Raw genomic sequence first — 25,988 nt, forward strand, 5'->3', positions numbered from 1 at the left:
TCTGTCCATGCGCAAACTGCCTAACTCAATAACCCCCCTCTTTTTGTTCTCGTCGTTTTATTTATCTCCTTCCTTCTTTTTTCTGTCTCTTGTGGGATTTTGTGGTGTTTTCAATGAACTGTTTGGATGATGGTCGTTTCGATGGTGAGCTTGGAAATGGAGTGAGTAGTGGGTTTGGTGAAGTAGATTTTGGAGATGGATCTACTTCCATTGATGATGCCGTGAAGGTTTTGCTTCAGGGTCTTGGGGAAGATATAAACAGGGAAGGTATTAGAAAAACACCGTTTCGTGTTGCCAAGGCACTTCGTGAAGGAACCAGAGGTGAACTTTTCTCCATAACTTTCTTCACTAGCATGCTTTTTAACTTAATATTTGGTTTTAGTTATAGGTATCATTAGAAAACTATCAACCAAAAAAAAAATAAATCTGTTATTCCTTAAAGGAACCTTGCAAGTATTTTACAAACTGTGTCTTTTGCTACATGAAATGGATAAAATTTAAGGAAGTGACTTGAGGATAAATACTACAAAATACTAATTAATGCGTAAGATGATCTCGTCTTTTATCTCGATATTTTCTTTTTTCAAAAAGAAAACCATAGTGAGAATTTACTATAGATTTTTGTCTGTTCATGTACTTAATCCCATTGAGGCAATTATTGGATGCATTTGTCGTTTTGCTCCTTTTCTATGCATTTGTGTGATAGGGACATATGGAAGACTTTTTCTATCAGAGTATACATTATTTATGGATTTTTTTAAATAAATAAAATATTTATTTACCAAAATAAACAATTTGTAGCGTTTTGACCAAAATCATCAGATTTCTTATTTTGTTTACACGGTAAATGAGATAAGGACACATAGAAATAAAGTGTATATATCATTTACAGTGTAAACGAGATACGTGAATAATTATAACGTTTACACTGTAAAGGATATACGTAAAGACAAATTTTTAATAGCTATAAAAGGATGTGCAACTCTTTGTATTCTCCACAAATATTTTACTACTTCTTTTCTACCTATTTCTTCTGAAAATAAGTCAAAATGTCTAGTAGTAGTGGATATTTGGTTGTAAGTGTGTATCCGAATTGTCGTATGAGAAATAGTGATAATAGAGTGATATTTGAGTGTGAGAATTCTATTCTGTTGTATACCCAGCAATAAGTTCTTTATCTGATGTGAAGAGTCTGATATTGAGTAGCATCGGTGGAAGTGGGATTAAATAGATCGGAAAGGTAGGGTATAGGTTGCTAGCACAGATGGAAAATGGAATTTTTCGGTTTCGTCTGTTTTGACTCCATGGCGACGAGTATGTGCGCCTGATATTGGACATCCATAGGAGAATCATGGCGAAATAAGTGATGAAGCTTTCTGCGGAGATTGGTGACGTCGGTGGCGGCGGATCTGGCTTGGTAGACTTCGTCCAGGATGACCCACTTCTCACACCCAAACCGCTGCACGTTGCTAGTCCAATGGAAGACATGGACGTTGCTAGTCCATTCGAGGAGTATGTTGCGAATAGATAGAAGAGCAGTTCTTCTGAGGATGATGATGAGGAGGAGTTTGTACTAGAGACCCTGGTTGAGGCATCACATCGATATCTTCTGCCTGCCCCAAACTCAATTCCGGCCTTGTCATCCATACCCACTCACTACGTTACGTTGGATCTGGATGCAATGCAAGAGAATAATCAATTTTCCAACATGGATGAACATGATTACAACTTAGACGGTGGTGTGGACGAGGAGAAGAATCCACTACACTACTGACAGACCAGATTTCGTAATGAGATGGATGAGGGCGAAAACTAAAAAAAAGATGTGGTCTATGCAGACAAACCGGTCATATCCGAAGAGGTTGTCCAAATCAGCAGACAGACGAGGCTTAGTTTATGGTCGTTACTTTGTACGTGTTTGGTTTCGGGTTTAGGGTTTATGTTTGCATAGTTCATGTGTTTATGTGGTACAAGTCTCACACTCTCAGGTACAAGACAATGGAGTCCGGTGGTGGGAATGACTCACTCTTCTGGGAAGAAGTAAGTGAGACCTCTGATAAATAATAAAAAAAATTGAATCAAGAATACATAAACCTATAAAACTATAAGAATTTTAACTTAAAATATTTTATTAACAAACATTAAATAACGAATTAATTTTAAACTATTTTAACAAATAACTACAAACATTTAAATTATAAATTTATTTAAATAATGAAAATATTTAGTAAAATAATTAAGTTAGATTAAGTGAAAATATTTATTTAAATAACCAACAAGTAAACCATAAACTTAATAACTTAGTTTAAGTAACAAAAAATTTAAGGAAAAAATCATTTACTCAAATATTTAGTAAATAGAAACATAAACATTTTGCTACTTAATTAAGTTTATTAAAAATTGTTAATAATCTAAATTAATAACTAAATTAATAAACATATGATTAATATTATGATGTATGGACATGGACAAGGATACGGACACGGGACATGACACGACACGGGACACGCCGACATGCGAATTTTAAAATCTTATAAGACACAGGGACACGCATACATATAAAATATAAAGTAATTTTTAGATAAATTGTAATGATATTTTGATATTTTATTGATATTAGAATATAAATTAATTTTTTAATTATTTTTAATATCTATTTTAATTATATCAAGTATTTAAAATATTTTTTATTTTAATAAATAATAATATATACTATATGTAAATTTATTTCAAGAATATATATTAAGAATAAGACTGGACACGCTAACACGTGATGGTATTTAGGTGTGTCCAAGTGTGTCTGGAGAAGAATTTTTTATTTTTTATTAAGACACGGTTGGAACACAGCAGACACGTATGTTAGACAAGTATCTATGAGTGTCGTGTCCGAAATGTATTCGACATGCAGACATGGTAACTCAGTGAAGTGTCTATACTTCATAGCTTAATAATAACTTAGATTAAAAAAAAAAACTAAACAAACATTTAACTAACAAATTCATTTTAAAGTATGCCTAACATCATACCCTAGCATTTAAACCATTCCTAAACTATATATTCATTCGCCTAACATATACTACATACTACCTCTATAAAAGTATCCTAAGTATGACAACAAATCTATGCTTTAACATAAACATAAAACGAAAAACAACACCAATCTCAAAATCGCCTGCCCCGACAATGTGTCAAGTCGCGTTCAGTCTATTAATATCTGCAACATGATTATCAGTGCGCGTCATATTTTTTAAGTAATTCGAAAATATGATTAGAAAAGGGTAAAAGCAGGAGAAAAAGTCAAGAAACGGAAGTGAAAAGTTCTTAATGGATGCTACGGATGAAATGCATATATATAGGCCTCTTCTATTTTTATCTCCTTTACACTGTAAACGAGATAAGGGCTTTACACCATACGTGTACAAACGTTATATGGCCATGTCGTCTCGTGTCTTATCTCGTTTACAGTGTAAACGAGATACGTGTAAGGTAAGAGATCCAACGCATTTTGGTTAAAATGCTATAAATTGTTTATTTTGGTAAATAAAATATTTATTTTATTTCTTTAAAAAAATCCATTGTTTTATTCGTTCTGCACTAAAACGGTTTTGTTCCTTCATTTTTGGCTCCTTTCCCAACTGCTTTACAATTTTCCATTTTCTACTTAATTATTCATGAATACTACTTAAAAAAGAAAGTAAATAACCATAATTTCTTGAATGCTACTCTTTCTAATCATAAGGTGATCTTGTAGGTTACAAACAAAAGGTGAAGGACATTGTTCAAGATGCACTGTTCCCTGAAGCTGGTTTGGATAATAAAGTTGGTCATGCCGGGGGAGCAGGCGGACTAGTGATTGTCCAAGATCTTGACCATTTTTTCTATTGTGAATCCTGCTTGCTTCCATTCCAAGTTAAATGTCACGTCGGTTATGTCCCTTCTGGACAAAGAATTCTTGGTTTAAGCAAATTCTGTCGTGTTGCTGGCATATTTGCAAAACGGCTCCAAAAGCCTCAGCGTCTGGTAGATGAGATTTGTTCTGCTTTGCATTAGCAGATACAGCCTGCAGGTGTTGCTGTTGTACTTGCATGTACTCATGTCCACTTTCCAGACGTAGAGTTGCACATTCTTGACCAAACCACCAAGGATGGTTAAAGACACTTGTTTCTTTTTGGATGGTTAAAGACACTTGTTTCTTCGGGTTTCGGAGTATTAAACTACTCTTTCAGCTCAACTTATAAGAAGTCTTATAATTCACAAATTCAGTCTAACAGAATACATAAATTCAATTACAATTTTAGTCTTCATTATCTTATCTTATCTTTATTTGTTTTTATTTTTCATAGGAGAATGCTCTATGTATATTTATTTTCCTAACGTTTCCCGAGCAGCATTGGTCTCCTCATCGATCTCATATTTTCAGTTCATCAATGGCAGTTTCAGATCCAGATCAACCCCTTCCCATCAATCCAGTCCTCGCGCCTCACGCCGTCGATCATCGTGCAACCATCGATGCCATCTCTGAACGCCTGGTCGCGGTTGGCGTACCTGCTGCCCTTTTTACTACCGAGTCCATTCTCAGATATGGGCTTCTGATTTCTCAAGCTGCATCTGCTCTGCGGGTCTTCAAAACATTTGATCATCCTACTGATCTCGATCAAGTGTTCGAATCGCCGTTGAACGGAGGATTTTCGACTGTCATCATGAATGTACCACTCAACAATTCTTCAGATTTGCTACTTATTTGAAGACTGCCGAGGGTTAGGAGAAGATTGTTCATCTAAAGCACCGTTCCAAGCTAGCTGTGAAGGGAGGTCAAGTTTTCACTCCCGAGGAGTTGGGAATTTGGGATATGTTTGAGCATCAACGTACTGTCGTTGCCAACCGTCTGAAAGAGGGGAGAGTTGATCTTGAGCATCAGATCAGGGAAGCCCGTCTCCATCTCCGTAATCTCCCGGCCCACTTGGATCGCTTCCTGCGTGACACTCCAAAAACCTTTTCCCCTTTGGGTGATTATGTTCCTATGCCAAGTGCCGAATTCAACAGACGCTGCTGGGACGTTTACCTCAGTCAATGTGAAGCTGTCGGCACCCCGTATCTCCCCCTGACCGAGGCCAATCTTAGAACCGCCGTTGAAAAGCATTCCGATTTTGTACGGCAAAGGGACATTCTAGATTTTCTCGCTGATGCTGATAATAGGAGGGAGACCCTATGCAGGTGGATCAATAGTCAGATTACTTAGTTTGAATCAGAAGGTGATACTAGGGTTGCCAAGCGTTTTTGTCGCTCACTGGAAATCGTGGGTTACCAAAAAGTTGCTCCAACACCCCCTTCAGTACCGCCAGTTGTTACTGCAGAAAAAACCGGTGGGGCCATTGCTAATTCGGAACATGCCGACCCCTTCTCAACCTTTGCAACGAATACTAACATACCAGGAGTTACAGATGCCACAACAGACGAGCGTGAAATTGTTGTCGTATGAAGAACTTTAATGATAAAGCAACTTCTGGTCCTCTTCTTTTTGCTTTTAATTGTAAACGTAAAGCTGGCTTAAGTACTTTGCTATCTGACTTTGTGTGGGATTGTTTTGATTATTATGCTTGTAATAATTGTAGTGATTCTGTTTTACCTTATTTCTGTGGGGGTTTCGAAGCAAGCTTCTCCCCATCGCATCTGCTCTCGAAAAGCTGTCGAAAGGTAAGCCTCTTGGTCGATGTGTTGTGATGTTGGGTGCGTATGTGGGAGGAAATCAAGGGGTCTTGCGTGATCGTTGAACTGGATTGGAAGAAATTCAACAGAGAACGTCCAAGTGATGATATCCTCTTTTGCATTGAAGTGATCCTATCATGTTTCTCACCCAAGAACGTCCGCGAGCGACGGCTTTTCGATGCCTATGGGATCTGCATGCGGCATGCTCTAGTGGAAAGACCTTTTGTGACCATCATCGGTGGGGTATTCACAATGGATGGCATGGTGCCAAGTGGATCATTATGGACAGGTTTCCTTGATACGACCCTCAACATACTCTATATCACGACAGCTCTCTTGGATATGGGTTTTACTGAGAGGGAGGCAGTGCCTAAATGCTGTGGCGATGACAATCTGACTTTATTCTCAGTCGATCCCAGAGATAATGTAATCCTCGAATTGAAGCGGCGTCTGAACTCCTTCTTTCGGGCTGGTATTGAAGACGATGACTTTATCATCACCCGTCCTCCCTTTCATGTATTTAAGGAGCAAGCAGTTTTCGAGCCAAGGACCGACTTGAGGCATGGGACTTCTAAGATCATCAAGCAAGCAGTTTGGGAGCCTTTCACAGATGAGATTCTCATTGATCAAGATGAAGGAATGTCTCACCGGTGGCGTTACCATTTTATCGGCAAGCCAAAGTTTCTGTCTTGCTATTGGCTGGTGAATGGGTTACCTATCAGGCCATCACATGATAATCTCGAGAAATTATTGTTTCCCGAGGGGCTGGTGACGACTATTGAGGACTATGAGGCATCTGTTTTGATACGGAACGTAACCCAGGATAAGATGGAAGATCAAAGAAAGGGACTCCTCTACCTCAATTTGATTTCTTGATGCAACAGTTAAGGGAATCACTCTACCTCACCTGTTCACACCCAAGTTTCTCAAAGAAACTCAAAAGAAAATTTCATTCATGAAAAATTAAAGAAAAAAAAGGCTACAAGGTTTTAGAGGGTTTTTATACCTCTTAAATTTAAAATCCTAACTCATAAGTTCACTAGAATAAAATATGGGCCAAATCATAATTGGGCCTAAAACAAACAAATAACAAAAATAAAATAAACATAGAATAAATTTTAAGAAAGTGATGTCTCTTTTAATTCATCTTGACTAATGAGATTCTTCAAAGCATCTTGTAAAATAGTAAGACGTTTGACTTTTGATAGTCATTAATCATTGTCTTGCCCAATTCTTGATGAATCTCCTGAACACATGATTTAGCCATGTTTGCAAAACCTTCTTTTATTCTCTTAGTTGTCGCTCTTGTAATTGGACCAATTGGCATATGACAGTTCTCAGTTTGTCCCATAGAGCTCGTATCATTCCCTCCCTCCTAAAAAAGATTTGTCCTCGAATCTGCATCACAAGCAAAAGGAGATAGGTCAGAGACATTAAAAGTAGCTGATACATTATACTCACTTGGAAGGTCAATCTTGTAAGCATTGTTATTGACCCTTTCGAGCACTTGAAATGGACCATCACCCCTAGGGTCTAACTTGGATTTTCTTTGAGTAGGAAACCTCTCCTTTCTCAAATGAACCCATACCCAGTCACCAGGTTCAAAGATAAGTTGTCTTCGACCTTTATTCACCTGTTGAGCTATCAACTTATTTTTCTTTTCAAGCAATTCACGTGCTTTCAAGTGCATTGCTTTAATCTTTTCAGCTTTACCTTCTGAATCCAAGCTAACAATATCACTCAAAGGCAAAGGTAATAAGTCCAAAACAGTCAAAGGATTAAAACCATAAACAAGTTCAAAAGGAGAAAACCCAGTAGAAGAATGAATGGTTCTATTATAAGCAAACTCAATAAAAGGTAAACAATCTTCCCAAGTTTTCAAATTCTTACCAACAACAGCACGTAATAAGGTTCCTAATGTTCTATTTACTACTTCAGTTTAACCATCAGTTTGAGGGTGACAAGTAGTAGAGTATAATAATTTTGTGCCTAATTTACCCCATAAAACTTTCCAAAAATAACTCAAAAATTTTACGTCACGATCAGAAACAATAGTTTGGGGAACACCATGCAAACGCACAACCTCTCTAAAGAACAGATCAGCAATATTTGTTGCATCATTAGTTTTATGGCATGCAATAAAATGAGCCATTTTACTAAATCTGTCTACCACAACAAAAATGCTATCTCGGCCTTTTTTTGTTCGAGGCAAACCAAGAACAAAATCCATAGAAATATCAACCCACGGATGCATAGGAACAGGTAAAGGGGTATACAAACCATGTGGTAAAGACTTAGATTTAGCCTGTTTACATGCAACACACTTAGCACAAAATTTTTCAACATCTCTACGCATGCGTGGTGGTGCACGAAATTGTGATGTCCAGGCTCAAACTATTCCTGGCACGTGAGCAACTTGGTATGCGTAATAGTGATTACACATTCATAATTTGTCACAACTTCGATACAACTGACCAGCAAGTGCACTGGGTCGTCCAAGTAATACCTTACGTGAGTAAGGGTCGAATCCCACGGAGATTGTTGGTATGAAGCAAGCTATGGTCACCTTGTAAATCTCAGTCAGGCAGATATAAAGTGATAATGGTGTTTTCGAATATTATATAATAAAATAGGGATATAAATACTTATGTAAATCATTGGTAGGAATTTCAGATAAGTGAATGGAGATGCTTTTCGTTCCTCTGAACCTCTGCTTTCCTGCTATCTTCATCCAATCAGTCTTACTCCTTTCCATGGTTGGCTTTATGTGATACATCACCACTGTCAACGGCTACTTTCGGTCATCTCACGGGAAAATGATCCAATGCCCTGTCACGGCACGGCTAATCGTCTGGAGGCATCACCCTTGTCAATGGCTTCATCTTATCCTCTCAGTGAATAATATGCTCACGCACCCTATCACGGCACGGCTATTCATCTGTCGGTTCTCGATCATGCTGGAATATGATTTACTATCCTTTTGCGTCTGTCACTAACGCCCTGCAATCGCGAGTTAGGAGCTCGTCACAGTCATTCAATCATTGAATCCTACTCGGAATACCACAGACAAGGTTTAGACCTTCCGGATTCTCTTGAATGCCGCCATCATTCTAGCTTACGCCACGAAGATTCTGGTTAGGAGATCTAAGAGATACTCATTCTAGCTTATTTCATGTAGAACAGAAGTGTTTGTCAGACACGCGTTCATAAGGGAGAAGGATGATGAGCGTCACACATAATCATCACCTTCATCACGTTCTTGGGTGCGAATGGATATCTTAGAAGCGAAATAAGAAGAATTGAATAGAAAACAGTAGTACTTTGCATTAATCTTTGAGGAACAGCAGAGCTCCACACCTTAATCTATGGAGTGTAGAAACTCTACCGTATGAAAATACATAAGTGAAGGTCCAGGCTTGGCCGAGATGGCCAGCCCCCTAAAACGTGATCACAGGATCAAAATACAATCCAGGATGCCTAATACAATAGTAAGAGGTCCTATTTATAATAAACTAGTCACTAGGGTTTACATGAGTAAGTAATTGATGCATAAATCCACTTCCGGGGCCCACTTGGTGTGTGTTTGGGCTGAGCTTGAGTGTAGCACGTGCAGAGGCCATTTGTGGAGTTGAACGCCAAGTTCTGTGCCAGTTTGGGCGTTCAACTCTGGTTTTGGATCCTTTTCTGGCGCTGGACGCCAGATTTGGGCAGAAGGCTGGCGTTGAACGCCAGTTTACGTTGTCAATTCTTGGCCAAAGTATGGACTATTATATATTGCTGAAAAGCCCTGGATGTCTACTTTCCAACCCAATTGGAAGCACGCCATTTAGAGTTCTGTAGCTCCAGAAAATCCACTTTGAGTGCAGGGAGGTCAGAATCCAACAGCATCAGCAGTCCTTTTTTAACCTCTGAATCTGATTTCTGCTCAAGTCCCTCAATTTCAGCCAGAAAATACCTGAAATCACAGAAAAACACACAAACTCATAGTAAAGTCCAGAAATGTGAATTTAACATAAAAACTAATGAAAACATCCCTAAAAGTGACTAGATCCTACTAAAAACATACTAAAAACAATGCCAAAAAGCGTATAAATTATCCGCTCATCACAACACCAAACTTAAATTGTTGCTTGTCCCCAAGCAACTGAAAATCAAATAGGATAAAAGGAAGAGAATATACTATAAATTCCAAACTATCAATGAAACATAGCTCCAATCATATGAGCGGGACTTATAGCTTTTTGCCTCTTGAATAGTTTTGGCATCTCACTTTATCCATTGAGGTTCAGAATGATTGGCATCTATAGGAACTTCAGATTTCGAATAGTGTTATTGACTTTCCTAGTTCAGTATGATGATTCTTGAACACAGCTTCTTTATGAGTCTTGGCCGTGGCCCTAAGCACTTTGTTTTCCAGTATTTCCACCGGATACATAAATGCCACAGACACATAATTGGGTGAACCTTTTCAGATTGTGACTCAGCTTTGCTAAAGTCCCCAATTAGAGGTGTCCAGGGTTCTTAAGCACACTCTTTGTTTTTGCTTTGGACCTTGACTTTAACCGCTCAGTCTCAAGTTTTCACTTGACACTTACACGCCACAAGCACATGGTTAGGGACAGCTTGGTTTAGCCGCTTAGACCAGGATTTTATTCCTTTAGGCCCTCTTATCCACTGATGCTCAAAGCCTTGGGATCCTTTTTATTTGCCCTTGCCTTTTGGTTTTAAGGGTTATTGGCTTTTTCTGCTTGCTTTTTCTTTTTCTTTTTTTTTTCGCCTATTTTTTTCTTTTTTCTTCTTTTTTTTTTCTGCAAGCTTTGTTCTTTGCTGCTTTTTCTTGCTTCAAGAATCATTTTTATGATTTTTCAGATTATCAAATAACATGTCTCCTAGTCATCATTCTTTCAAGAGCCAACATATTTAACATTCTTAAACAACAACTTCAAAAGACATATGCACTGTTCAAGCATACATTCAGAAAACAAGAAGCATTGTCACCACATCAATATAATTAAACTAAGTTCAAGGATAAATTCGAAACTCATGTACTTCTTGTTCTTTTGAATTAAAACATTTTTCATTTAAGAGAGGTGATGGATTCATAGGACATTCATATCTTTAAGACAAAGTTACTAACTACTAATGATCATGTAATGAAGGCACAAACATAGATAAGCACATAATACAGAAAACGAAAAACAGAGAAAGCAAGAACAAGGAATGAATCCACCTTAGTGATGGTGGCGTTTCCTTCTTGAGGAACCAATGATGTCCTTGAGCTCTTCTATGTCTCTTCCTTGTCTTTGTTGCTCCTCCCTCATTGCTTTTTGATCTTCTCTTATTTCATGAAGCATGATGGAGTGCTCTTGATGTTCCACCCTTAATTGTCCCATATTGGAACTCAATTCTCCTAGGGAGGTGTTGATTTGCTCCCAATAGTTTTGTGGAGGAAAGTGCATTTGAGGCATCTCCGGGATCTCATGGAAATGAGCTTCTTGCGCCTCTTGAGCTCCATGATTGGGCTCTCTTGCTTGCTCCATCTTTTTCTTAGTGATGGGCTTGTCCTCTTTAATGAGGATATCTCCCTCTATGTCAATTCCAGCTGAATTGCATAGGTGGCAAATGAGGTGAGGAAAGGCTAACCTTGCCATGGTGGAGGACTTGTCAGCCACCTTGTAGAGTTCTTGAGGTATAATCTCATGAACTTCCACCTCTTCTCCAATCATGATGCTATGGATCATGATGGCCCGGTCTATAGTAACTTCAGACCGGTTGCTAGTGGGAATGATTGAGCATTGAATAAACTCCAACCATCCTCTAGCAATAGGCTTGAGGTCCAATCTTCTTAGTTGAACCGGCTTGCCTTTGGAGTCAATCTTCCATTGAGCTCCTTCTACACATATGTCCATAAGGACTTGGTCCAACCTTTGATCAAAGTTGACTCTCCTTGTGTAGGGGCGTGCGTTCTCTTCCATGTATGGCAAGTTGAACGCCAACCTCACATTCTCCGGACTAAAATCTAAGTATTTCCCCCGAACCATTGTAACATAGTTCTTTGGATCCGGGTTCTTACTTTGATCATGGTTCTTGGTGATCCATGCATTGGCATAGAACTCTTGAACCATTAGGATGCCGACTTGTTGGATGGGATTTGTTAGAACTTCCCAACCTCTTCTTTGAATTTCATGTCGGATCTCCGGATACTCATTTCTTTTGAGTTTAAAAGGGACCTCAGGGATCACCTTCTTCTTGGCCACAACATCATAGAAGTGGTCTTGATGGGCTTTGGAGATGAACCTTTCCATCTCCCATGACTCGGATGTGGAAGCTTTTGTCTTCCCTTTCCCTCTTCTAGAGGATTCTCCGGTCTTGGGTGCCATCAATGGTAATGGAAAAACAAAAAAAAGCTATGCTTTTACCACACCAAACTTAGAATATTGCTCGCCCTCGAGCAATAAACAAAGGAATAGATGAAGAAGAAGAAGAAATGGAGGAGAGGGAGAGGGTGATGTGGTTCGGCCAAGAAGGGTATAGAGGGGTTGTGTTGTGTGAATTTGGTGAAGAATGGAGGTCTTTATATAGGGAATGGAGGGGGGGTTAAGGTTCGGCCATATGGGTGGGTTTGGGTGGGAAATTGGTTTTGAATTTTGAAGGTAGGTGGAGTTTATGAGGTAGGTTTATTGGGAAGAGTGGGTGGATGTGAGTGGTGAAGGTTTAGTGGGGAAGAGAGATTGAGGTGATTGGTGAGGGGTTTTTAGGGAAGAGTGTTTATGGGGTTGTGTGAAAGAGAGTGGTGAGAAGAAGTGAGTGGAGGTAGGTGGGGATCCTGTGGGGTCCACAGATCCTGAGGTGTTCAAGGAATTACATCCCTGCACCCATTAGGCATATAAAAATGCCTTTGTACCCAACTCTGGGCGTTCAGCGCCAGGTTGGTGGCCATTTTGGGCGTTCAACGCCCATTTGTGTGCCATTTCTGGCGTTGAACGCCAGAATCATGCCTGTTCTGGCGTTCAGCGCCCAGAAGCTGCCCATTTTGGGCGTTCAGCGCCAGAACCATGCTCTGTTCTGGCGCTGAACGCCAGACAGATGCTCCTCCAGGGTTTGATTTTTCTTCTGCTGTTTTTGATTCCGTTTTCAATTTTTCTATTTATTTTGTGACTCCACATGATCATGAACCTAAGAAAACATGAAAAACAATAAAAATAAGAATTAGATAAACATTGGGTTGCCTCCCAACAAGCGCTTCTTTAATGTCAATAGCTTGAGAGTGGGCTCTCATGGAGCCTCACAGATGTGCAGAGCTTTGTTGAAACTCTCCAACACCAAACTTAGAGTTTGGATATGGGAGTTCAACACCAAACTTAGAGTTTGGTTGTGGCCTCCCAACACCAAACTTAGAGTTTGACTGTGGGGGCTCTGATTGACTCTGCTTGGAGAGAAGCTTTTTCTGCTTCCTCTCCATAGTTGTAGAGGGAGATCCTTGAGTTTTAAACACAAGGGAGTCCTCATTCCATTGAAGGACTATTTCACCTCTGTCAACATCAATCACAGCTCTTGCTGTGGCCAGGAAAGGTCTTCCTAGGATGATGGATTCATCCTCTTCCTTTCCAGTATCCAGGACTATGAAATCAGTAGGTATGTAAAGGCCCTCAACTTTTACTAATACATCTTCTACTTGTCCATAAGCCTGTTTTCTTGAGCTGTCTGCCATCTCTAGTGAGATTTTAGCAGCTTGCACCCCATAGATTCCCAGTTTCTCTATTACAGAGAGGGGCATGAGGTTTATTCCTGAACCAAGGTCACAAAGAGCTTTAAAGATCATAGTGCCTATGGTACATGGTATTATGAACTTTCCAGGATCCTGTCTCTTCTGAGGTAATGTCAGTTGATCCAGATCACTCAGTTCATTGATGAACAAGGGAGGTTCAACTTCCCAAGTATTAATGCCAAATAATTTGGCATTCAGCTTCATGATTGCACCAAGAAACTTGGCAGTTTGCTCTTCAGTAACATCCTCATTCTCTTCAGAAGAGGAATACTCATCAGAGCTCATGAAGGGCATAAGGAGGTTCAATGGAATCTCTATGGTCTCTAGATGAGCCTCAGAGTCCTTTGGTTCCTCAGAGGGAAGCTCCTTATTGATCACTGGACATCCCAGGAGGTCTTCCTCCTTGGGATTCACGTCCTCTCCTCTCCTCACAGGTTCGGCCATGGCGCTTATGTCAATGGCCTTGCACTCTCCTTTTGGATTCTCTTCTGTATTGCTTGGGAGAGTACTAGGAGGGATTTCAGTGATCCTTTTACTCAGCTGGCCCACTTGTGCTTCCAGATTTCTAATCGAAGACCTTGTTTTATTCATGAAACTTACAGTGGCCTTAGATAGATCAGAGACTAGATTTGCTAAATTAGAAGCATTTTGTTCAGAGTTCTCTGTCTGTTGCTGAGTTGATGATGGAAAAGGCTTGCTGTTGCTAAACCTGTTTCTTCCACCATTATTAAAGCCTTGTTGGGGCTTTTGATCCTTCCATGAGAAATTTGGATGATTTCTCCATGTTGAGTTATAGGTGTTTCCATAAGGTTTACCTAAGTAATTTACCTCTGCTATTGCAGGGTTCTCAGGATCATAGGCTTCTTCTTTAGAAGATGCCTCTTGAGTACTGTTGGATGCAGCTTGCATTCCATGCAGACTCTGAGAGATCATATTGACTTGCTGAGTCAATATTTTGTTATGAGCCAATATGGCATTCAAAGTATCAACTTCAAGAACTCCCTTCTTCATAGGCGTCCCATTACTCACAGGATTCCTTTCAGAAGTGTACATGAACTGGTTATTAGCAACCATGTCAATGAGTTCTTGAGCTTCTGCAGGCGTTTTCTTTAGGTGAATGGATCCACCTGCAGAAGTGTCCAGTGACATCTTTGATAGCTCAGATAAACCATCATAGAATATATCCAGGATGGTCCATTCTGAAAACATGTCAGAAGGACACTTTTTGGTCAACTGTTTGTATCTTTCCCAAGCTTCATAGAGGGATTCACCTTCTTTCTGTCTGAAGGTTTGAATATCAGCTCTAAGCTTGCTCAACTTTTGAGGAGGAAAGTACTTGGCTAAGAAAGCCGTGACCAGCTTATCCCAAGAGTTCAGGCTGTCTTTGGGTTGGGAATCCAACCATAATCTAGCTCTGTCTCTTACAGCAAAAGGGAAAAGCATGAGCCTGTAGACTTCAGGATCTACTCCATTAGTCTTAACAGTATCACATATCTGCAAGAATTCAGTTAAGAACTGAAAAGGATCTTCAGATGGAAGTCCATGAAACTTGCAGTTCTGCTGCATCAGAGAAACTAATTGAGGTTTCAGCTCAAAATTGTTTGCTCCAATGGCAGGAATGGAGATGCTTCTTCCATGTAAATTGGAATTAGGTGCAGTAAAGTCACCAAGCATCTTCCTTACATTATTATTATTTTCGGCTGCCATCTCCTCTGCCTGTTCGAAAATTTCTGAAAGGTTATCTCTGGATTGTTGTATTTTAGCTTCTCTTAATTTTCTCTTCAGAGTCCTTTCAGGTTCTGGATCTGCTTCCACAAGAATGTTCTTATCCTTGCTCCTGCTCATATGACAAAGAAGAAGGCACAGAAAAATAATAATAATAATAGAGATCCTTTATACCACAGTATAGGGATCCCTTTGTGAGTGGAAGAAAAGAGGGGGAGACAAAGAATGTGATGTAAAGGAAGAAACACAGCTGTACGGATGGAAGAGATGTGAGATGAGATGTTAGGATATGAATGAATAAATAGAATAGGATGGGGGAGGGATAATTTTCGAAAATTATTTTGAAAAAGAGTTAGTGATTTTTGAAAAATGGTTTTTGAAAAATGTTAGAAATTTTCGAAAAATTTTTAAAATTTAAAAATAAAAATAATTAGTTAATAAAAAAGAATTTTTTGAAAAAGAGGGAAGATATTTTCGAAAATTAGAGAGAGAGAGAGTTAGTTAGGTAGTTTTGAAAAAGTAAAGAAACAACCAAAAAGTTAGTTAGTTAGTTGAAACAAATTTGAAAAGATAAGAAGTTAGGAAGTTAGAAAAGATATTTTGAAAAGATATTTTTGAAAAAGATAAGATAAGAAGATATTTTTGAAAAGATATGATAGAAATTTGTTTTTGAAAAAAAATTTTATTTTTAAGATCACAATTAATGACTTGATTCATAAGAAATCACAAGATATGATTCTAGAACTTAAAGTTTGAATCTTTCTTAACAAGCAAGTAACAAACTTCAAATTTTTGAATCAAAACATTAATTGATTAGTTATTTTCGAAAATTTTATATAAAAATAAGAAAAAGATTTTTGAAAAATATTTTTGGAATTTTCGAAAATAACTAAGAATTTTGAAAAAGATTTGATTTTTGAAAAAGATTTTGAAAAAGATAAGATTTTCAATTTGAAAATTTGATTTGACTCATAAGAAACAACTTGATTTTAAAAATTTTTGAAAAAGTCAATTCAATTTTTCGAATTTGATGAGAGAAAAAGGGAAAGATATTTTTTTTTTTGATTTTTGAAATTTTTATAAAAAACATGAAAATTATGCAATGCATGAAATTTTTAGATCAAAACAATGAATGCATGCAAGAATGCTATGAATGTCAAGATGAACACCAAGAACACTATGAAGATCATGATGAACATCAAGAACATATTTTTGAAAAATTTTTTATGCAAAGGAAACATGCAAGACACCAAACTTAGAATTCTTTAATGCCTAGACACCAAGAATTCAAGAATGCATATGAAAAATACTATACAACACAAAACAAAAAATCATCAAGATCAAACAAGAAGACTTACCAAGAACAACTTGAAGATCATGAAGAACACTATGAATGCATAAATTTTCGAAAAATGCAAGATGCACATGCAATTGACACCAAACTTATTATATGACTCAAGACTCAAACAAGAAACAGAAAAATATTTTTTATTTTTATGATTTTCTAATTTTTTTAGATTTTTTTTCGAAAATTATATGAAAAAGAAAGATAAGGATTCCAAAATTTTTAATATGAATTCCAGGAATCTTGCATTCTTAGTCTAAAGCTTCAGTCCAGGAATTAGACATGGCTCACTAGCCAGCCAAGCTTTCAATGAAAGCTCCGGTCCAAAACACTAGACATGGCCAATGGCCAGCCAAGCTTCAGCATTTAACACCAGAGTATATTGATCTTGATAACAAATTGCTGCTCATCATTTATCAAGTATGTAACTTACCTCTGATGGTTTGGAAGCCTCAGTCCAAAAGAATTTAGACATGGCTTTACAGCCAGCCAGGCTTCACATGCTTCATGAAACACTAGAATTCATTCTTAAAAATCTTGAATAAAATTTTTGAAAACATTTTTAATTTTTTTCGAATACAGATGAGAAATTTTTTGAAATATTTTTGAAAAGAAAACAAAAAGAAAATTACCTAATCTGAGCAACAGGATGGACCGTCAGTTGTCCAAACTCAAACAATCCCTGGCAACGGTGCCAAAAACTTGGTGCACGAAATTGTGATGTCCAGGCTCGAACTATTCCTGGCACGTGAGCAACTTGGTATGCGTAATAGTGATTACACATTCATAATTTGTCACAACTTCGATACAACTGACCAGCAAGTGCACTGGGTCGTCCAAGTAATACCTTACGTGAGTAAGGGTCGAATCCCACGGAGATTGTTGGTATGAAGCAAGCTATGGTCACCTTGTAAATCTCAGTCAGGCAGATATAAAGTGATAATGGTGTTTTCGAATATTATATAATAAAATAGGGATAGAAATACTTATGTAAATCATTGGTAGGAATTTCAGATAAGCGAATGGAGATGCTTTTCGTTCCTCTGAACCTCTGCTTTCCTGCTATCTTCATCCAATCAGTCTTACTCCTTTCCATGGCTGGCTTTATGTGATACATCACCACTGTCAACGGCTACTTTCGGTCATCTCACGGGAAAATGATCCAATGCCCTGTCACGGCACGGCTAATCGTCTGGAGGCATCACCCTTGTCAATGGCTTCATCTTATCCTCTCAGTGAATAATATGCTCACGCACCCTGTCACGGCACGGCTATTCATCTGTCGATTCTCGATCATGCTGGAATAGGATTTACTATCCTTTTGCGTCTGTCACTAACGCCCTGCAATCGCGAGTTAGGAGCTCGTCACAGTCATTCAATCATTAAATCCTACTCGGAATACCACAGACAAGGTTTAGACCTTCCGGATTCTCTTGAATGCCGCCATCATTCTAGCTTACGCCACGAAGATTCTGGTTAGGAGATCTAAGAGATACTCATTCTAGCTTATTTCATGTAGAACAGAAGTGTTTGTCAGACACGCGTTCATAAGGGAGAAGGATGATGAGCGTCACACATAATCATCACCTTCATCACGTTCTTGGGTGCGAATGGATATCTTAGAAGCGAAATAAGAAGAATTGAATAGAAAACAGTAGTACTTTGCATTAATCTTTGAGGAACAGCAGAGCTCCACACCTTAATCTATGGAGTGTAGAAACTCTACCGTATGAAAATACATAAGTGAAGGTCCAGGCTTGGCCGAGATGGCCAGCCCCCTAAAACGTGATCACAGGATCAAAATACAATCCAGGATGCCTAATACAATAGTAAGAGGTCCTATTTATAATAAACTAGTCACTAGGGTTTACATGAGTAAGTAATTGATGCATAAATCCACTTCCGGGGCCCACTTGGTGTGTGTTTGGGCTGAGCTTGAGTGTAGCACGTGCAGAGGCCATTTGTGGAGTTGAACGCCAAGTTCTGTGCCAGTTTGGGCGTTCAACTCTGGTTTTGGATCCTTTTCTGGCGCTGGACGCCAGATTTGGGCAGAAGGCTGGCGTTGAACGCCAGTTTACATCGTCAATTCTTGGCCAAAGTATGGACTATTATATATTGCTGGAAAGCCCTGGATGTCTACTTTCCAACGCAATTGGAAGCGCGCCATTTAGAGTTCTGTAGCTCCAGAAAATCCACTTTGAGTGCAGGGAGGTCAGAATCCAACAGCATCAGCAGTCCTTTTTCAACCTCTGAATCTGATTTCTGCTCAAGTCCCTCAATTTCAGCCAGAAAATACCTGAAATCACAGAAAAACACACAAACTCATAGTAAAGTCCAGAAATGTGAATTTAACATAAAACTAATGAAAACATCCCTAAAAGTGACTAGATCCTACTAAAAACATACTAAAAACAATGCCAAAAAGCGTATAAATTATCCGCTCATCACGTGGCCAGTAAAAATGTTCAGATAACACATCCAATATCTTATGCACACCAAAATGACCCATCAAACCCTCATTATGTGATTCAAGAACAAGTAAGTCCCTCATAGAACAAGCAGGCACACAAATTCTATTACCACGAAACAGAAAACCTTCATGTCTATAAAATTTGTTAAATGCACTATGTTCACAAGAGGCATAAATAGCAGAAAAGTCAGAATCAGTGACATACAACTCCTTTAAAAACTCAAATCCCAATAACTTAGAGGTAAGTGTAGTAATCAAAGCATATTGAGATAAAGCATCAGCAACGACATTATCTTTACCTTGTTTAAAGGCAATCACATAGGGAAATGTTTCAATAAATTCCACTCATTTAGCATGTCTTTTATCAAGCTTACCTTGTCCTTTTAAGTGCTTCAAAGATTCATGATCCATGTGAATCACAAACTCCTTAGGTAAGAGGTAGTGTTGCCAAACCTCTAAAGCCCGAACCAAAGCATATAATTCTTTGTCATATGTTGAATATTTACGCTGAGATAAATTTAACTTTTCACTGAAGAAGACAATGGCTCGTTTTTCCTGCATTAAAACAGCACCTATACCAATCCCAGAAGCATCACATTCAATCTCAAAGGTTTTATCAAAGTTAGGTAAAATAAGAATAGGAGCAGAACACAAATAGTCTTTTAGGGTATGAAATGCAATTTCTTATTCCCTTTCCCATTTAAATCCAACATCCTTTTTGATAACCTCTGTGAGAGGCGCAGCAATGGTAGAAAATTTTTTTACAAATCTTCTATAAAACCCAGCTAACCCATGAAAACTTCGTACCTCAGAAGCATTCTTAGGCGTTGGCCATTCACGAATAGCCTTTACCTTTTCCTCATCAACTTCAATTCCACTCGCACTCACAACAAAACCAAGAAATATAACTCGATTAATACAAAAAGTGTACTTTTTAAGATTAGCATATAATTTTTCTTTTCGAAGCACTTCCAAAACAGCTGAAACATGTGATAAGTGGTCATCCAAACAAGTGCTCTAAATGAGAATATCATCAAAATAAACAACAACAAATTTACCCAAAAAGTCTCGCAAAACATGGTTTATTAGACGCATAAAAGTACTAAGGGGCATTAGTTAACCCAAAAGGCATTACTAACCACTCATATAACCCATGTTTTGTTTTAAATGCAGTCTTCCATTCATCCTTTGATTTTATTCTAATTTGATGATACCCACTTTTCAAATCAATTTTAGTGAATATGCATGCACCATATAACTCATTAAGCATGTCATCTAACCTAGGGATATGATAACGATACTTTACCGTAATTTTATTGACTGCATGACAATCCACACACATTCTCCAAGTACCATCCTTCTTTGGAACTAACAAAACTGGTACAGCACATGGACTCATACTTTCCCGGATGTGAACTTTGGCTAATAACTCCTCCACTTGCCTTTGAAGCTCCTTTGTCTCTTCAGAATTACTCCTATAGGCTGATCTATTAGGAATACTAGCACCAGGAATAAAATCAATTTGGTGCTCAATCCCACGTAATGGAGGCAAACCATGTGGCACGTCAGTAGGAAAGACATCGGCAAATTCCTGCAACAAAGAGACAAAGCTATTTGGCAAATTTGGGTTAAGGTCAGTGTCAGAGAATAAAGTATCCCTAAACCAAACCATAAACAAAGCTTTCTTGCCTATTAAAGCACTCTTTAAATCTCTCTCTTTTGCAAAGAAACACAATTTGCTCTCAACTTTCTCAATTTTTTTTTTGTATTTGTACTACTCTCATGACATGGACTCTTTTCTTTATTTTCACTCACCTTTGGGCCTTTTGCTATATTCTTTTCTCTCATAGCATCTTTTCTCTCAGATTTTTCTGTGATCTCACATCCCATGTTCCCCTTGGTATCCTGTTGAAGCTTCAACTGGTCAAGGTAAACCTCCTTAGGTGATAAAGGAGCAAGAGTGATCTTGTGACCATTAAAATCAAAGGAGAACCGATTCGTGTGACCATCATGAAATGCTCGACGGTCGAACTACCAAGGTCGTCCCAATAATAAATGACAAGCTTGCATTGGCACCATATCACACAATGCCTCATCAACATACTTTCCAACAGAGAATGCAATTGTCACCTGTTTGTCAACCTTGATCTCTCCACTGTCATTCAACCACTGCAACGTATATGGTTTAGGATGTCGAACACATGTCAAACCCAATTTCTCCACCATAAGTGTACTAGCCACATTAGTCCAACTTCCACCATCAATAATCAGACTACACACTTTTCCACCCACCAAGCATCTAGTGTGAAAAAGATTTTGGCGTTGCTCTAGACTATCTTCTTTCACCTGCAAATTCAAAGCACGTCTAACAACAAGAGATTCACCATGGACTGCATACTCAACATCACCATCAGAACAATCCTCCAAAGATGGCATTCTATTATGATCAGAGTCATCACCATGATCAGAATCAGATAATATCATCTCCTCTAATAACCATCAATCTCCTATTTGGGCAATCATTAGCATAATGACCCATACCATGACACTTGAAGCATTTAATATCTCAATGTCTAGAAGTAGCAGAAGAAGAGTTAGAATTACCTTTCTTCTTCGTAGCATCAAACAATGCATTGGATTCAACACCCTTAGTCTTTGTTGTGTCAGCACTATAAGACTCCCACTTTGGATTAGCATGCGATAATCCTCTTGGTGCTCTTCTTTGTTGTTGCCTCTCCACCTTCATGGCCATACTGACCAAATCCTCCATCTCCATATAATGATGTAACTCCACCACATCAGCAATTGCTTTATTCAAACCACCCACAAATTGTGCCATAGTAACCTCAGTGTCCTCTTCTATGTTGGTAGTAATCATAAGCATCTCCATTTTCTTATGGTAGTCTTCAACGGACTTGGAGCCTTGAGTCAGTCGATGTAACTTCTGATGCACTTTCCGGTAGTAGTACGAAGGCACAAATCGTTTCTTCATGAGGCGCTTCATAAGATCCTAAGACTCTATAGGGTGATCATCATTCCGCCGTCGTGTCTTCACTAGTTCATCCCACCAAAGCAAGGCATAATCAGAGAATGCAACTGCTGCCAAATGAACCTTCTTTGCCTCAGAGTAATTATGACAAGCAAAAATTCTTTCCACCTTACGTTCCCACTCCAAATAAACTTCATGATTATTTCTTCCTTTGAATGGTGGTATTTGCATCTTGATGGCGTTGATATTGCTATCTTGACTTTTATGTCGAGGTGTTATAACCACATCAGAGTCATCATCAGAAGGTACATGATTCTGATGCCGATTTCAGAAAAGTCATTGTTTAGCAATCTTAGATAGTGTCTGTGTTACCTCTTACTTCTATGCTTCCAATTCAGTCAAACGATTAGTTAAGTGTTGAATGGCCCTTTGCATCAACTCCATGTCAACTAAAGTATCTTCGGAATGAGCTGTCATAACAATGAACCTGTAACAAAAATGTTATAAAAGGACCTCACAATCACTCGCTCACCTGTTTCACTCAAAGATGGACACTCGTGTTTATTCTCAAAATTGGCTTTTACCCTCTATTGAACTTACCACTCTTGCCTTTTACCACTCTTGAATCTCTTTGACTATTGCATTTTAGAAATCAAATAAAAATAAAAGATAGAGAAAATTTGACGCAGGGACAAAGGCACACAAGACAAAAGATAAGAATAATAAAAAAAATAAAAATAATAATAATAATAATAATAATAATAATAATAATAATAATAATAATAATAATAATAATAATAATGTGCGTAATGATATTTTTTTGAGATTGTTGTTTTGTTTTTTTTATAAGAACACAATGCTTTTTTTTTGTTTTTTTGTCTTTGAGTGCTACTGTGTAAACTGGAAAGTATGTATTCTCAAGTATGTACTCTCTTTTTTTTTGTACTCAAGATGTATTGGCAAAAGAAAAATTTACTAATATTAAGAAGAAACTTCAAAGTGCGTACTCTTTTTTTTTTAACTAATAATGAGAAGAACGATAATAAACTAATAAAAGGAAGGACGAAAAGAATAATGATGAACACAAAAGGCAGCGAGGACAGAAAATAAGGGAAAGGAATTAAAAGCCAATTAACAAGAAAAGAATAAGACGTAAGGATAAACTGACTATGCGTGGCTGAAATTTTTTTTTTTAATTTATATAAAACAAGGGTGAACGTAGACTAATAAAAATTAATCTAAGAGGAATGCTAGGGGCAGCAACTTTTGTGATTTGTAGCCATCAAATAGCCATCAATGATGATTTTAATGGTGTGAGATTGGTATGAGATTTCATCCAATGGCTCACTTTTCTTTGCTGGTTACATGCTGGCCAGAATTTAACAAAGTTGCTGGCCCCTATACTTTTCCTAAATCTAATACTTGAAATCTGATACCAAATGATACGAAACGTAACCCAGGATAAGATGGAAGATCAAAGAAAGGGACTCCTCTACCTCAATTTGATTTTCTGATGCAACAGTTAAGGAAATCACTCTACCTCACCTGTTCACACCCAAGTTTCTCAAAGAAACTCAAAAGAAAATTTCATTCATGAAAAATTAAAGAAAAAAAAAAAGGCTACAAGGTTTTAGAGGGTTTTTATACCTCTTAAATTTAAAACCCTAAGTTCACTAGAATAAAATATGGGCCAAACATAATTGGCCTAAAACAAACAAATAACAAAAATAAAATAAACATATAATAAATTCTAAGAAGAAAGTGATGTCTCTTTTAATTCATCTTGACTAATGAGAATTTTCAATGCATCTTGTAAAATAGTAAAACGTTTAACTTTTGATAATCATTAATCATTGTCTTGCATCTTCTGAAACACATGGTTTAACCATGTTTGTAAAACCTTCTTTTATTCTCTTAGTTGTTACTCTTATAATTGGACCAATTGGCATATCACAGTTCTCAGTTTGTTCATAGGGCTCGGATCGTGTTCTCTCGATGATCGTAGATAATCCCTTCAATCATCATAACATCAACCACTTTAAGCATCGATACCTGATCATCCAGGCAGTTAAATTATATGCTGTGACGGGTCTGAAGCCTGATGATATAATCAAATTTTCTCGTATTCGTTCAATTAATGGTGAGGATGTTCCATTCCCAAAAGTCGCACCATGGAGGCGACAAGATGGTTGGATTGATATTGATTCACTTGACCTTCACCGCCACCATCTGGAACATTTTAATTCATTTGTTGCCGGAATCACTGCATTATATCATAGGGCCACTGAGGGTGGGATCGATGCGTATAGATTTATGGATTTGATTCGTGGTGAATCCAGCCCTGGCGAACAACAGTGGGGCAATACGATACAAGCCTGGTTTAAGTTCATCCGTGAGCATCCTGCTACGAAGTATTGTCGACAGACGAGGAGGTTTCGCGAGTATAGACTTAAGGAGGTCTCTACCCCTGAGGAGTTGGAGAAGGCAAAGCATGCACTTGAATGTTACAGCCGGAAGCTTCGTAATGGGGAATTAGAGAATTCCCAGGATTTTGCATTGTGGATTTCAAGATAAACTAGTTCAAAATGTTTTCTAATGCAAGCTTATTTTATTTTTTTAAACGACTTCCTATAATTTATGTATTCTGTTGGGATGAATTTGTGGGTTATTATTGTTATGGGTTGAGGTAGAAGAGTAGCTTAATAAAGAATTTTTGTGGACAAAAAGTCAGATGACTGAGCAGATTTTCTTGGCCTTCTTAGGCTTAGAGGTATTGACATGGAAAAGTTTCCTCCAAAATTGAACCGGCCAATCCTGGAATGGTTCCTGCAGCAGCTTCAATTATTACGTCGTCGTTGGGAGAGGATCCATTAAGTAAGGAGCTCACATAGACCCCCAGACGGTTTGTGGAGTGGATTCGGAACTTCCAAAGTAAACCGGATTTGAAGGTGAATAGTTTTCTTTGTGGTAGGAGAGATCCTTTGAGCACCAACGGGGAAGTTGACTTAAATAGCAAGAAGGTTTACGCCGAACCCAACATACCCTTCTGGGCACAATGTGAGTATCATTTGCTTCCATTTCATGGTGTTGTTCACATTGGTTACTTCATCTCCGATGGATTTAATCCTATTGGAAGATCTCATTTGCAATCAATAATACATTTTTATGGTTTTAAACTTCAAGTTCAAGAAAGGCTTACAAGGCAGGTAGCAGAAGCAATTTCTCCACTGCTAGGTGGAGATGTGATAGTAGTTGCAGAGGCAAGTCACATGTGTATGATTTCCCGAGGAATTGAAAAGTTTGGAAGTTACACGTCTACCATTGCAGTCTTAGGGCGTTTTGCAACCGATGTAACTGTAAGGGCTTCATTCTTGAAGACTATTCCGAGCCATGCATCCTGCAGGGCAATAATACTTGCTTGAGTTCGCTTTAAATAATTTGCATTAGTTCCACTCAATATTTGCATATTTGAAAGTTTCAATGTCAGCAGTGCAGTAGGCAAGACATGGATGAATTCAGAAGAGATCATTTAATGGATTTTCTTAGAAAATTTTGAAACTGCTCTCATTTTGCTTATGTGACAGATTTATATTCAGAAGTTGTCTGATTTTAGCAGTCAGATCTTGATCATTCTAAATAGTATCTTATGCTATACTTGTACTCTAAATCCCTGGAGAAGATTTGAAGAGATTCTTCCAGATTTTCATACTGGCAGACTGTACTTCTAGAATGTTATTCGTGTTTGTACCCTGAAATTTTGATTATTTCCCTTACAGGTTTTCATACTATTGGACTGTACTCCTAGAAGGCTAGAATGTTATTCATGTTTGTACCCTGAAATTTTTTCTTAATGTTATATAGCTAGAATATTTTTACAAATTTTGATTATTTTCTCAAAGTTCACAAAGGAACGATCTAGGCTTATTTGTTGTGCACGCAAATGACTGAGATTGCAAGTGTGCTAGGAGCCTAGGACATTGTAATG

The 25,988-nt window shown here is 38.0% G+C and overlaps 1 non-coding gene and 1 pseudogene across 1 annotated transcript; both read left to right on the forward strand.

Annotated features, from left to right (window-relative positions):
- LOC112730179 (GTP cyclohydrolase 1-like) lies at nt 1-25,876 on the forward strand (annotated as a pseudogene).
- LOC112732089 (small nucleolar RNA R71) lies at nt 14,682-14,785 on the forward strand. The gene has a single exon (XR_003167827.1). It is a non-coding gene; the product is annotated as a small nucleolar RNA R71 (small nucleolar RNA).
- Nucleotides 25,877-25,988: the final 112 nt, after the last annotated feature.

The sequence above is a fragment of the Arachis hypogaea genome, chromosome 12 (assembly GCF_003086295.3).
Source record: "Arachis hypogaea cultivar Tifrunner chromosome 12, arahy.Tifrunner.gnm2.J5K5, whole genome shotgun sequence".
In the NCBI taxonomy this organism is placed as follows: domain Eukaryota; kingdom Viridiplantae; phylum Streptophyta; class Magnoliopsida; order Fabales; family Fabaceae; genus Arachis; species Arachis hypogaea.